The following is a 13,671-nucleotide window of genomic DNA, read 5'->3' as shown; positions in this document are numbered from 1 at the left end:
TTTTTCTTTTTTGACAATTACTCCTCGTTGTTTTTGAAGACAGCGCGAGCCGCGAGAGGGAAAATTTCTTAAAAGAAGGAGGCTGGCAGAGTTGGGCGATGGGAAAATGGGCCATGGCCCTAGTGGTGGCCTCGGAACACACACAAACGCACAGGCAGCCCAAGCCCATAAGGGGCCACGGCCATGGGCCCACGGCACCACGCGAACCCGCTTCCACGGGCACGGCGGCGGCGCGGCGCCGGCTCTGCCCCGTCGCGCGTCCTCCTCCCGACCGTCCCTGCTGGCCGCCGACGTTCTGCGTCACTGCTCTGGCCTCCAGCACGCGATGCCAAGCCCGTGTTCCGCCGAGCACGCCGCGCTGCATTGGCTGCGGCCCGGCGTGCACTGAGAAGGAAGAAGCGCCGCCACCTCGACAGGCGCGCGGCGAGTAAGTGGATTGGAGGCTTAACTTCAAGTAAGTGATCCCAACACGAAACCACTATGAATTAGCGGTTCTGGACAGCAATCACTCGCAGTTTCAAAATCTGAAACCATTTGAGCTGTCAGCTGTGTGTGCTGCATCTTCTTGTAGAGCTAGCTAGCTACTCGATGAACCGTGTGTTTGTGCTCCACCTCGTTTTGGTCAAAATTGGCAGCAGCCGTTACCTCGGTGGAAGCCTCGGGATTGACACTGACCTGATCATGGAATGGGCAGCTGCCGTTGGAATTGGAACGGAATGGAAGCCTAGGCTGTCTTTAGGCCTGGTTTAGATTGCCTCAAAATTCCAAGTTTTTTCACTCTCTCTCCATCACATCAATTTTTGGACTTATGCATGGAGCATTAAATGTAGGTAAAAAAATAACTAATTGCACAGTTTGGTTGTAAATCACTAGACGAATCTTTTGAGCCTAGTTAGTCCATGATCGGATAAAGTTTGTCAAATACAAACGAAACGTGCTATAGTGTTCAGATTACAAAAATTTGCAATCTAAACAAGGCCTTAGTTCCAAAAAGTTTCTCAAAAAGTGCTACAGTAGCCATCACATCGAATCTTGTGATACGTGCATAGAGCATTAAATGTAGATGAAAAAAAACTAATTACACAGTTTGGTTGGAAATCACGAGACGAACGTTTTGAGCCTAATTAGTTCATGATTGAACACTAATTACCAAATAAAAATAAAAAAATCTACAGTAGCAAAATTCCCAAATTTCACAAACTAAATACAGCCCTAGCTCATCACAGAAATGGCAAGTGGCCGGGAGATGCTTTGGATTAGCTCGGCTGCATCATAGCCTGCACTAGACTACTAGGAGCCACTGTCTCCGACCAAAGTTGACTTGAGGCCCGCACCGGCAGACTAACCCGAGGTTTCTCCGGTGATACCACCATTGTAGCCTAGAATCTAGTCTAGAGTCTAGACTAAAGAGAAGGCGTGGTTGCACACTTGCAGTGCCACTACTCAGTTAAGTATGTAGTTAATAGTTATAGCACACATAGTTTTTGGTAGTGCTGTCGTAATCAGCAATCTCAGTTTTAACAACATGTCCTGCTTGTGTTGTGCTCAACCTATCTCCTTCTTTATATATAATAACACCGGAGCAGAGCAGCACCCCACACATATTTGCTATTTCTTCATCCATCCATACAAACATCTTCAGTCAGTCAGGCTTGCCCTCTGTTCTCCAGTTCAGGCATCCTCTTCACCATGCCTACCCTCAGCGCATTACTCTTTTGGCTTCTCCTAAAGTTCTCCTCCCTGCACGCTCCCGTTTCATGTTCTGCCGCGACTCCAAATGATGATACTCTCGTGGTAGTCCAAGCGCTTGCTGTCGGTGGTAAGCTCATCTCCAGAAACGGCAAGTTCGCGCTCGGGTTCTTCCAGCCAGGCTCAGCCATCACCAGTAAGTACACAACCACCGCCTCCCCTGGCTGGTACCTCGGCGTATGGTACAATATGATCCCAATCTTTACCACTGTTTGGGTTGCTAACCGGGACATGCCAATCGGTGATCCTGTGGTCAACCTAACAGAGCTGAAAATCTCAGCAGATGGCAATCTTGTCATCTCAACCCACAATGCCACTGAACCCATCATTTGGGCCACTCACATAGTCCACAAACAAGGATAGCAAACACTACTGCCGTTCTCTTGAACAGCGGGAACCTTGCCCTGATGGAAACCTCATCTAGTGCGGTTCCGTTGTGGCAGAGCTTTGACTACCCAACAGATGTTTTTCTCCCTGGCACCAAGTTTGGCCAGAATAAGGTCACCGGTCTGAATCGTCAGTTCACCTCTAACAAGAGCCTGATTGATCTGGGTCTTGGCTCATATACCATTGAACTTGACACCAATGGGGGAATGCTTCCATGTAGCCGGAGCCCATACTTAGTGTATTGGTCTTGGTCAGGAAGTTCATTAGCCTCTCAACTAGTACCGCTACTCACGATGATTCTGGACATGAATCCACAGACCAAAGGGTTGATTAGCGCTGCATATGTTGATAACAATGAAGAGGAGTACTGCACGTACACCTTACTGAATGAATCATCTTTGGTATATGCGCTGCTAGACATCTCTGGTCAGGTCAAGCTGATTGTTTGGTCGCAAGCCACACAATCTTGGCAAACACCATATGCCCAACCTGCTGTTCCCTGCACTGTTTATGCTACATGTGGACCTTTCACTGTCTGCAACAGCAAGGCGGACCCGTTCTGTAATTGTATGGGCAGCTTCTCTCTGAAATCACCTCGTGATTGGGAAGTTGATGATCGAACAGGTGGGTGCATCAGAAATACTCCCTTAGATTGTAACAGAAATGGAAACACAACAGTTTCAACAGACATGTTCCAGCCCATAACTCGTGTTACATTGCCCTATAACTCACAAAGGGTAGAAGATGCTACCACTGGGGCCGAATGCGCAGAGGCTTGTCTCAATGAATGCTCCTGCACTGCTTATTCCCATAACAGTAGCAGATGCCTTATTTGGCATGTGGAATTGCTTAATGTAAAAGAGAATGATGACATTGATAATTCCTCAGAAGATGTTCTTTACCTTCGCCTATCCGCACAAGATTTTCATGGTGTGAGAAAAAGCAAATGAAAATCAATCATTGGAGCCGTTAGTGCTGCAATCGTTATTAGTTTTGGGTTATTAATGCTCACGCTGCTGTCAGTGATTTGGAGGAACAAATTCAAGTGTTTTGGTGGACAGCTGTACAACAGTCAAGATATTGGTGGTGGAATTGTAGCCTTTAGATATGCTGATTTAGGTCATGCTACTAAAAATTTCTCAGAAATGTTGGGAGGAGGTGGTTTTGGTTCTGTGTTCAAGGGGGTGTTAGGTGACTCGACTCCTATTGCAGTGAAGAGCTTGATGGTGCTCGTCAGGGAGAGAAGCAATTCAGAGCTGAGGTGAGCTCGATTGCAATGATCCAACATATTAATCTTGTCAAATTGATTGGTTTCTACAGCGAAGGTGATAAGAGGCTACTTGTATATGAACACATGTCAAATGGGTCTCTTGATGCACATCTATTTCAGAGCAATGCTACTGTCCTAAGTTGGAGCACTAGGCATCAAATAGCCATAGGAGTTGCTAGAGGATTGTCCTACTTGCATCAGAGTTGCTGCAAATGCATCATACACTGTGATGTTAAGCCAGAAAACATACTTCTGGATGCATCATATGTTCCTAAAATTGCAGACTTTGGGATGGCAGCAATTGTAGGAAGGGATTTTAGCCGAGTTCTCACCACATTTAGAGGAACTGCAGGATATCTTGCCCCAGAGTGGCTTAGTGGTGTTGCTATTACACCAAAAGTTGATGTCTACAACTTCGGTATGGTACTGCTGGAAATCATTTCAGGAAGGAGGAATTCACCTAATCAAGTATACACTAGCAACAGCAGCCATGTTGATTTTTTCCCTGTACTAGCTGTCAGCAAGCTTCATGAGGGAGATGTGACCAGTTTGGTGGATCCACAATTAAATGGTGATTTTAATTTGGAAGATGCTAAAAGGCTCTGCAAAGTTGCATGTTCGTGCATCCAAGATGACGAGTGTGGTCGGCCAACAATGGGTGAAGTTGTCCAAGTTCTTGAGGGCTTACAAGAGCTTGATATACCTTCGATGCCAAGACTACTTGCAGCTCTAACTGAATGCTCTGATGCATTTTCAATGTATAGTAATTCATAAGTGCATCGTAGTCAGTGTTCCTTTTTTTTGTAGCAAAGTTTAGAGTTGTAATATGGATCAGGTGGAATAAAGCAACAGAAGCTTGCAATTAATGAAGGAAATATTTAAATGGCTAATTTTACGTATGATGCATGTGGGTTTCTCATTTTCTTATCACTTCTTTTAACAACCCCAATTATGGCAGGACTAAAATAATGTGTTTGTTTGATGGGGCAGTTGATGTATATCGATCTTTATATTTAAGGAAGAAGATATGCCACTTTTACATCCTGCTTTACAGAGATCATACTTCTAAGTTGCTTATTGAAATTTGCCATAAGTTAATTAGATTGTCTGTTGTAACTTGTATGATATTTAGGAGGGCTACCGTCTATTTCTTCCTAATATGCTCCCTTTATCTGGCATGTTCTTTAGATATGTCAGTGCTGCTACCAAATTCAGAAATTCTTGATTCCAATTGGCTTGACCGAGCAAAAATTTGAAACATTACTTCATTCCATTCATTCTACCTACCTGTTCACTGTTTACCTCTGACGGAAAAGTTTCATGCCTATTCTTCTACCAAGCTAAGAAGCATCAAAATATGTTAAGAGGTGTGGTACACAATATTTGAAGTACCCACATCATAGTAGTGCATAAATTCAAGTTGTCATGCATCCTGCGCCACCTAGTGATGAAGTTTATTCTGCTGACTCATCAGTGAGCAGAAAGGCCAGAGGGCACCCAATATATGCCTGAAGCCCTGAATGGTGACAAAAATTGCCAATTTAAGCTTGTTTAGAAAATCCAATCCCTAAAGACACCTAAATATTAGGTGAAATGCTTGAATTGTCTGATAGAGATGCACCCAAAGTGACCATCACTCCTGGTACTAGCAGTAAAGATGGTTGGAAGACGTGAAGTTACTGTGAAGATTATTCAAGTCAGGTGGGTACAAACATTGGCTACAAGTTAGATTATATACTGTGATTTGTGAGCAAAAAGAAACTGGAGTTAATTTCTGAAGTTCACATTAAGAATAAAACTTGTATAAGAATAATTTCCCTATTTCTGCAGATTGTAAGGAATGCACAAGATGCAAATTGTTTGGTTGGTGGGAGTTCCATCTCCATCATACATTCAGGCTTAATTTATTATTTTAGATAAAATCTATGCTGTTCATTTATTTTGTTTGCACTATTTATGGATCTGCTGATGATTCACAGTCTCAAGAACTTGAGTTTTATAATATATAAAAAAACTTTTCACAGTAATACATTGACTTGATACAAAGCCTTGAAACAGAACTTCCGGCCTTTGCTCAAAAGTTACCTTTATTTAATGGATGAGAGGTATATACAGGACATGAGATTGGTGAGGCATTTGATTTCTGAGCCTACATAGATGATTGGCAAGTGAGCTCACATGTTTTTCCGAGGGCTTGAAATCAAGTGCATCAAAATGCATACTGTACTACTCTTAGACTGAATCATGGTTCAAGTCATCAGGTCCAGGAGACCTTGTTAGTACCAAGTAGCACTGTGTACTACTCTTACATGCGTAGTTTCATGTTACATTTTACTCAGTTTAAGTACTGTTGTCACGACGAATCACTGTATCCTCTTCAACTATTGAGCGATTTGGTCAAGGATGGAGAAGTGCTTGGGTTATGATCAATCTTCAGAATTGCATAAGTAGGAATTGGTAATAGGGTTGGGAACCGAAAACTTGCTTGATGGTTATCTCAGCTTTCTGTTTCTTTTCAGGTTGATTGGTGCTGATCTGTTCAGTTCTATTATCCAGTGGGCAGCAGGGAGCAGGCTTTAGGTGAATACTGGAAGCTCAATCGCTGGACATATATGGTATGATGAATTGATTTTATTTTCCAATGTGAGGATGGAAGCTGTACTGTTACTTGCACCACGCATTATATTGGGCAAGCTGGCCGGGAGGCATCAGCTCCACCTGCATCTTGGTAGGAAGCCTCGTGATCAAGCAACGCCGGCACTTGCTCTACCTGTTTTGGTGGAAGGTTCACTCAAAGTTGTAAGCAACGGGGTACTTGTTCTGCCTGTTCAAATTACATATAAGTTGCCACACAAATCATACAGATGCAGATTGGGAACATAAGGCTGATGATGTTAGATTAACTATGGATAATAGAAACTGCTAAACAAAGTGTCGCCTCATCAACGCCCTAAATGATTACTTATAGTCTTATATTATGGTTTATAGATAGTAGATAAAACTATATAGCCTCTTGCCTTGTTGTACCAACTAGCTAGTACAAGTAGCAGGCAGCAGGCTAAGTGAGTATTGCTGAACATGCATGTAGTTGACATGCAGTGTCTTTGCTGTAACTTCCGTGTTAACTGAACATGTATCCAATCCAAGTTGCACGCATGCTCTTTCTATATATGTTGTCCTCTTCTTCCTTCTCCGAATAGCAGGTCTAGAGCTGCAAACACATAAGCAACCATCCATCCCTTGCCACTCACCAGTCCAAATCTCTCCCAAGGCAATGCCAGCACTGTACATCTTACATTCTTACTGATCGGAGGGCTTCTTCCAATCTCCTCCCTGCACATTCCACCATGTTCGGCTGCAACTCCAAATGGTGATACTCTTACAGGCAGCAAGGAACTTATCTCCGGCGGCAAGCTCATCTCAAGAAATGGAAAGTTTGCGCTCAGCTTGTTCCAACCAGGCTCAGGCATCAGTAAGTCGGTCTACAACACCACCACTCCTGGCTGGTACCTTGGAATATGGTTCAATAAGATACCAGATTTTACAGTTGTATGGGTTGCTAATCGGGAAAAGCCAATCACTGACCTCAACACCAGCCTAATACATCTCAAAATCTCTAGAGATGGCAACCTTGTCATCTTGAACAAAAATGCTACGTGTTGTGCGTCCGATGGACCGCACAAACGTCGGACGGCTTTTCACCCCCGTCGCTTGCTCCCGCCCGCGTGTATATTAAAACAAAACTTATCCTTTCGCTTCCTCCTCATCCTTACCCCTTCTGCGCTCCTCATCCCCTGCCGCAGCGCACAAACGCTCGGCGTCCTCCCCCACCCCGGCGTTCTCACCGGGAAGCCCTCAGTGCTTGCAGATCCAGTGGTCCTCCCCCCACTCCGGCGAGATGCATGGAGCACAAGTGAGTTCCACTCACCTCCGGTGAGATCCATGGAGGTGGCCCGCGCGGTGTTTGCAGGAGTGGGCGGCTCTCCCCCACCCTGACGCGGTGCCCTCCCCACCTCGGCGGTGCCTTCTCTCACCCCGGCGACCGAGCTCCCCCACCATGCATGGCGACCATGGCGCTCCTTGCTCCCCATCGCCCACCGTCGCCTCTGAGCCAAGCCCGGTGCCGGTGGCGGCTGGTGGTGGTGGTGCTCGCTCGTGCTGCTGGTGCTAGTGCTGGTGGGGTGGTTCTCGCGCGCAGCCGATCGTCGCCAGCTCCCATTCCGTCAGCCGGAATCGACCGGCCCTGGCCTCTCTCCCCCTATGTTGCAAATATATGTTTCAATTATTTCAGACGTTTCAGAGGCATGTTGTAATTGTTTCATATGGATGTTGCAAAAGTAGATGGGGATGTTGCTCATGTTGCATATGTTGCAAGTGTTTTCAGAGGCATGTTGCAAGCGTTTGTTCAAACTGTTTCATCTGTTTCCAAACGTATGCTGCAAGCGTTTTGATCTGGATGTTGTATATGTTTTCACATATATATTGTAACATCATGTTCTAAAATGTTTCATCTGTTTTAGTCTTCTGTTGCAGCAAATGTTTACATGTTGCAAGTTGCAATTGTTCTATCTTGCAATTGTTCTATCTATATATTGCATATGTTTTCACACATATGTTGTACGTGTATATTCTAGATGTTTTATCTATTTCACACGTATGTTGCATTCAAGTGTTTCATGTTGCATGTGTTTCCTGTTGTTCGGAGAGTCAAGGGCCGGGGAATGGGGTGCGACGAGCCGGTGGCTGGCGGACGTGGTGTGCGGCGCGCTGCGGGCCGACTACGTGGGCACGATGGGATGGGGGTGCGCCTCCTTGGGCGGGGTGAACAGATGGGGATGGGGTCGGGGCGCGCCTGTGGGGGCAGGGCAAACGGATGGGGATGGGGGCAATGACAGCCGCCGCGTCGGACCCCTGCTCCGGCCGGTTCCTCTCTCTCTTCCTCCTCCTGCTAATCTTAGCCGTTTGATTCAGATCCAGCGGTCCAGATTGAACCATACCTCTTCGCCGACCATTTTTCATAAGAGCCCCTGGCTTTCATTAAAATTCTGCCTACAGTCCTCGTCCAGATTCAAAATACACCTTCGCCTCCAATTTTGCTAAAGAGCCCCTGCAGTTTTGTGAAATAGTATCCGCAGTCCTTGGCCAGTTTAAAATTGGATTTTTATTTATTTTTAAATTCGAAAATCAAGTTCCATCTATTTACAAAATTGCCACTACCTTCATTAGGCCATATCTTCTCCGTTTTAATTCGGTTTTGACCCGTTCAAGTTGCATTAGATTCATAATTACGTAATCTACGAGTTCGTACTACTGTTAAGTATGTTTTCAACTTTTGAAATTCGAGGTTAGATTTAATCTATTATTTTATTAAAGGAAATCTTGTTTAATTCATAACTTTTTCGTTATAGCTCCGATTGGAGTGTTTTTTCGCATCTGTGTGTTCATAGTAACGTGTAGAACATCTTTAAAACCTTTTCGCTTGCTATTTCATATGTTTGGTGTACTGTTCTAATTTAGTTCTATTGTTTGCTTCATGTATGATTGCATGGATGCTTGTGTGGTGCTTTATGATCATGTCCAGTCGGTGAGAAGTACGTTGGTGAAATGGAAGAAGTTGGTGATCCAGAAGAGTCCTTTGGAGGTTACAATTCAATAGAAGAAGGATCTGAGTTTAAGGCAAGTATAGAAAGGGATCTTCCTTGTCCTATTCACCTTTAATCATTTAATTCATACTGCATGTGTCTACCTTGATTACCACTAAGGATTTTCTAGTACTTTGTACCTTATGCCTTGATACCTATGGGGTATTGCATTGGGTAACATGATGCTAGTGCTCAACTACAACCATGATCTTGTAACTTGACTAATCACTATGGGAGAACGCAGATTTGCTGAGTGCCGCCAGCTTTACCGAGTGCCAAAATCGGACACTCGGTGAAGCCACTCTTTGCCGAGTGCTAGACCGGGTGGCACTCGGCAAAGTCTAGCACTCGGCAAAGAGTGGCTTTGCCGAGTGCCACAGAGTGCCCGGCACTCGGCAAAGGGCGGCACTCGGCAAAAGCCCTCTTTGCCGAGTGCAACACTCGGCAAAAAAATGGCACTTGACGGCCGAGCCCGCCCACGCCGTCAAATTTAAAAAAATTTTTTTTGCTGAGTGCTGGCCCTAGCACTCGGCAAAGAGGGCCTTTGCCGAGTGCCAAGGCCTTGCACTCGGAAAAGATCCCTTCTTTGCCGAGTGCCACTTCCTGGCACTCAGCAAGGATCTCTTTGGCACTCGGCAAAAAATTTTTTTTGGTTTTTTTTGACCCATTTTTTTGTGAGGCCTTCCCACATTATTTAAAACTCCAGGTTCAAATTTGGGACAATTTTGACTTTTTTGCTATATTTTGTTAGTTTTTTTGTTTCGTTGAATTTTATGGAATATTTTAAATTTGAACTACAAGTGCATGGAATAATCGAATTTGGTCGTTCAAAAAATGATATTCATGATATTTGGTGTACGTTGAGGCCGTATCTAGGAACTCACATGAAATTTCAAGCATCTTGTTGATGTAACATGACGAGGTACCTGCGGGAAAAGTGTATTTAAATTATATAAAATCCGAACGAAGTCCGAAAATGACGAAACTTGTCGGGACATCGTGTTATCGCATGTAGAGTCTATGGTAAAAATTGAGAAGGTTTCGAGCAAGTAGCGACGTCGGATGCCTAAAACCCAGACATCTCCACATGTGATGCACCTGCGGTTCAAATTTGAAATATTTCATAAAATTCAACGAAACAAAAAAACTAATGAAATATAGCAAAAAAAGTCAAAATTGTGCCAAATTTAAACATGGAGTTTTAAATAATATATTAAGGCTGCAAAAAAATAATGGGGCAAAAAAAAATTGCCGAGTGCCAGGAAGTGGCACTCGGCAAAGAATTTTTGAAAAAAAAACAAAAGCCTTTGCCGAGTGTCGGCCCGGCCCAGCACTCGGCAAAGGGGGAAACCCTAACTAAATGTGTGGGCCGGCCCACACACTCACTCACTCCACACAACACACTCACGCACGCACAACCCCGCGCCCGCCGCCGTTCGCCGCCGCCAGCTCGCCCCGTGCCCGCCGCCGGCCGCAGCCGCCGCGCTTGCCCCGCGCCCGCCGCCGGCCGTCGCCGCCGCGCTCGCCCCGCCCGCCCCGCTCCACCCCGTTCCCGATCGCCCTGTGCCACCCCGTCCTCGACCCACCCCCGAACCCCGCCCGGCGCGCCGTCGGCCCGGCCGCGCCCCGCCGTGGCGCCGCCCCTCCCCACCCCCCGCCCTCGGCCACTGGATCCGGGGTGCCCCGGCCACGCCCGGCGTCGGCGCCCCCCCTGCCCGCCCTCGCCCCGCCCCGGCCGCACCCCGCTCTGCGCCGCCGCCCCACCCCCACCCCGGTCGGCCTTCGGCCACCGGTTCCGGGCCGCGCCGGCTGCTCGGTGCCCCACAGCGGCGTGCCCGGCCGCGCCCCGCCTGCCCGTGCTAGCCCAAGGGTAGCGGCCCCGGATGAGCACGCCGCAGCCCTAGAGGAAGGAGGAAGAAGGTAGCAGGAAGAGGAAGGAGGAAAGAAGGAGGAAGAAAAAGGAAGAAGAAGAAGAAGAAGGAAGAAAAGGAGGAGGGAAGAAGGAGAAGAAGGAAGAAGAAGAAGGAAGAAAAAGGAGGAGGAAGAAGGAGAAGAAAAAGGAAGAAGAAGGAGGAGGAAGAAGAAGGAGGGAGGAGAAGGGGAGAGGGGGAGGAAGCCGAGGTGGAGGGGATGAACGTTCGTCCACGTCGTCCACGCCGTTCGTCCACACCATCATCCCCGCCCTCGTCGGAGGAGAAGGTAAAGCCGCAGGGTTGTCGGCCATCGCGCCATTTATGTCGTTGACGGCCTTCATGTCGGGTTTGTGGTTGTGTTGGTCATCGTGCCCAAATGTGGACGTCGGCCATTCGTGCCGACGGTTTTTCTTGCAGGTTTGGAAACCTCCCCTTGCAGGGGAGGTTCTGCCGAAATTTTCAACTTTAGTGATGCTTTTCTTCTTTGCAGAGCAGGACCTGTCGGAGGGGAACCCGGAGCACCTCGGTGACCCTGATCATCTTCGTCGGCGTTGCGGTCCAGCCTGCATAGCGCCGACTCGCCACTGCAACCGACTCGCCACTCACGCCCTAGCCTGTCTCCACCGCCACCCTAGGTATAATTGAGCTCTCTTCCTTACCGTTGTAGTACGTAGATCGGTGTAGCTAGTTAGGCGTCTCCCATCCGAAACAGATAGGTTGGAGGTATGCGGATCTCTGCATATCTATGAACGTATCTGTTTCGGATTGTCCATGTTTTTTGAACAGCCAACGGATGCGCTAGATGGGTAGTTTCCATGTTCTGGCTCATGCTTAGTGTCAAACCTAGAGATTGCCTTCGTGCCAGATTTGTTGATGTGTGGGGCCTTCGTGCCGGGTAGTTGATGTGTCGGTCTTCGTGCCGACGTTTTTCTTGCAGGTTTGGAAACGTCCCCGTGCAGGGAGTGCGCCGAAATTTTCAACTTTTCCTTTAAACTCCTTACATTTTTATTTGTCAGTCATGCAATATCTTCTTTTTTGTGCAGCGGACATCGGGGGCGGCGTCGAACCAGGTCGGAGGTCGCCGGCATCGTAAGTCGGGCCATCCGCACCCAGACCGTCGCCGGATCGCACGCTGAGGCACAGTCGCCGTGAGCCGCTTGCGGAGTAGTTTTCTATGTATCGAACTTGTGACTTGTGGACTAGGAACTTTGTGGTTGTAATAAATTGTGGATTTCAGACAAATTTGGTTTTTGTAATTATAAATGTGGTTTGTAATTTATTGCTGTTGAATTGTGGTTTCTATTTAATATATGCATTGTTGTTTAAATGGAAAAGCAAAAAAAAAAAAAAAAGAAATTTAGAGGTGGCTTTACCGAGTGCAATGGACCATTGCACTCGGCAAAGAAAATTTAAAAATAAAAATAAAAAACACGCTTTTCCGAGTGCAATGGTATGCACTCGGCAAGAAAATCGTATTACTTATCTACGAGTTCATACTACTGTTAAGTATGTTTTCCTTTTGAAATTCGAGGTTAGATTTAATATATTATTTTATTAAAGGAAATCTTGTTTAATTCATAACTTTTTCGTTATAGCTCCGATTAAGTGCTTTTCGTGTCTGTGTGTTCATAGTAACGTGTAGAACATATTTAAAACTTTTTTTCGCTTGCTATTTCATATGTTTGATGTACTATTCTAATTTAGTTCTATTATTTGCTTCATGTATGATTGTATGGATGGCTTGTGTGGTCCTTTATGATCATGTCCAGTCGATGAGAAGTACGTTGTGAAATGGAAAAGTTGGTGATCTAGAAGAAGTCCTTTGGAGGTTACAATTCAATAAAGAAGGATCTGAGTTTAAGACAAGTATAGAAAGGGATCTTCCTTGTTGTCCTATACACCTTTAATCATTTAATTCATACTGCATGTGTTACCTGATTACCACTAAGGATTTTTCTAGTACTTTTGTACCTTGTGCCTTGATACCTATGGGGTATTGCATTGGGTAACATGATGCTAGTGCTCAACTACAAACTATGAATCTTGTAACTTGAACTAATGAAATATGCAATAAACACTAAAGTTGCTTTTTTAGGCAACATGGAACAAGGGCTAGAGCATTGGGCTATTTTATGGTGCTCTAGATTTCACTCCTAAGGGCTTATCTGTAAGTGATATCCGAGACTTACAGTACAGCTGTGAGGGTGTTTACACCAGAATTTGGAAGAAGAGTTACAGGGGTTCGGAAGCTCCCAAAAATCATGTCATCATCAAGGAATCAGCTGCGTAGAGATCGGAAACTAGTTGATTCGGATGCACTAGTGTCGGCTTTCTTCAGATAGCGCCAGCAGATGACGACAGAGGCTACGGATCGACGCTGGGACGAAACTACTGGACTCTACAAAAAGGGAAAGATTAGAGTCTAAGTTATCTTAAATAGGAATATTTTCATTATACCAAATATTGATTGGCACTCGAGTAAGTTTCATGTTTAGACTCCGGGATAAATACAAACCCAGCTTTTGTAAAAGGAACAACCAATCAAATACAAAGTCCAATTACTTTTTTCGGCTCCGGCCACCCCTTAGGAGTAGGAGTAGAGTAGATCTCGACGAGTTTTCTCAGCGAGTACGGCTGCATCTATCCCGTCGACTCCCTGCTGGTCTGTAAGTACCGCCATGGTTTATACCTCTGTTCGTATGGCTGCATC

The 13,671-nt window shown here is 45.9% G+C and overlaps 1 pseudogene; it reads left to right on the top strand.

Moving 5' to 3' along the window:
* The first annotated feature begins 1,689 nt into the window (after positions 1-1,689).
* On the top strand, positions 1,690-4,180 carry LOC136514178 (G-type lectin S-receptor-like serine/threonine-protein kinase At2g19130; annotated as a pseudogene).
* The last annotated feature ends 9,491 nt before the right edge of the window (positions 4,181-13,671 follow it).

Source organism: Miscanthus floridulus, chromosome 16 (assembly GCF_019320115.1).
Source record: "Miscanthus floridulus cultivar M001 chromosome 16, ASM1932011v1, whole genome shotgun sequence".
Classification (NCBI taxonomy): Eukaryota; Viridiplantae; Streptophyta; class Magnoliopsida; order Poales; family Poaceae; genus Miscanthus; species Miscanthus floridulus.
This window is presented reverse-complemented; position numbering and strand designations above follow the sequence as displayed.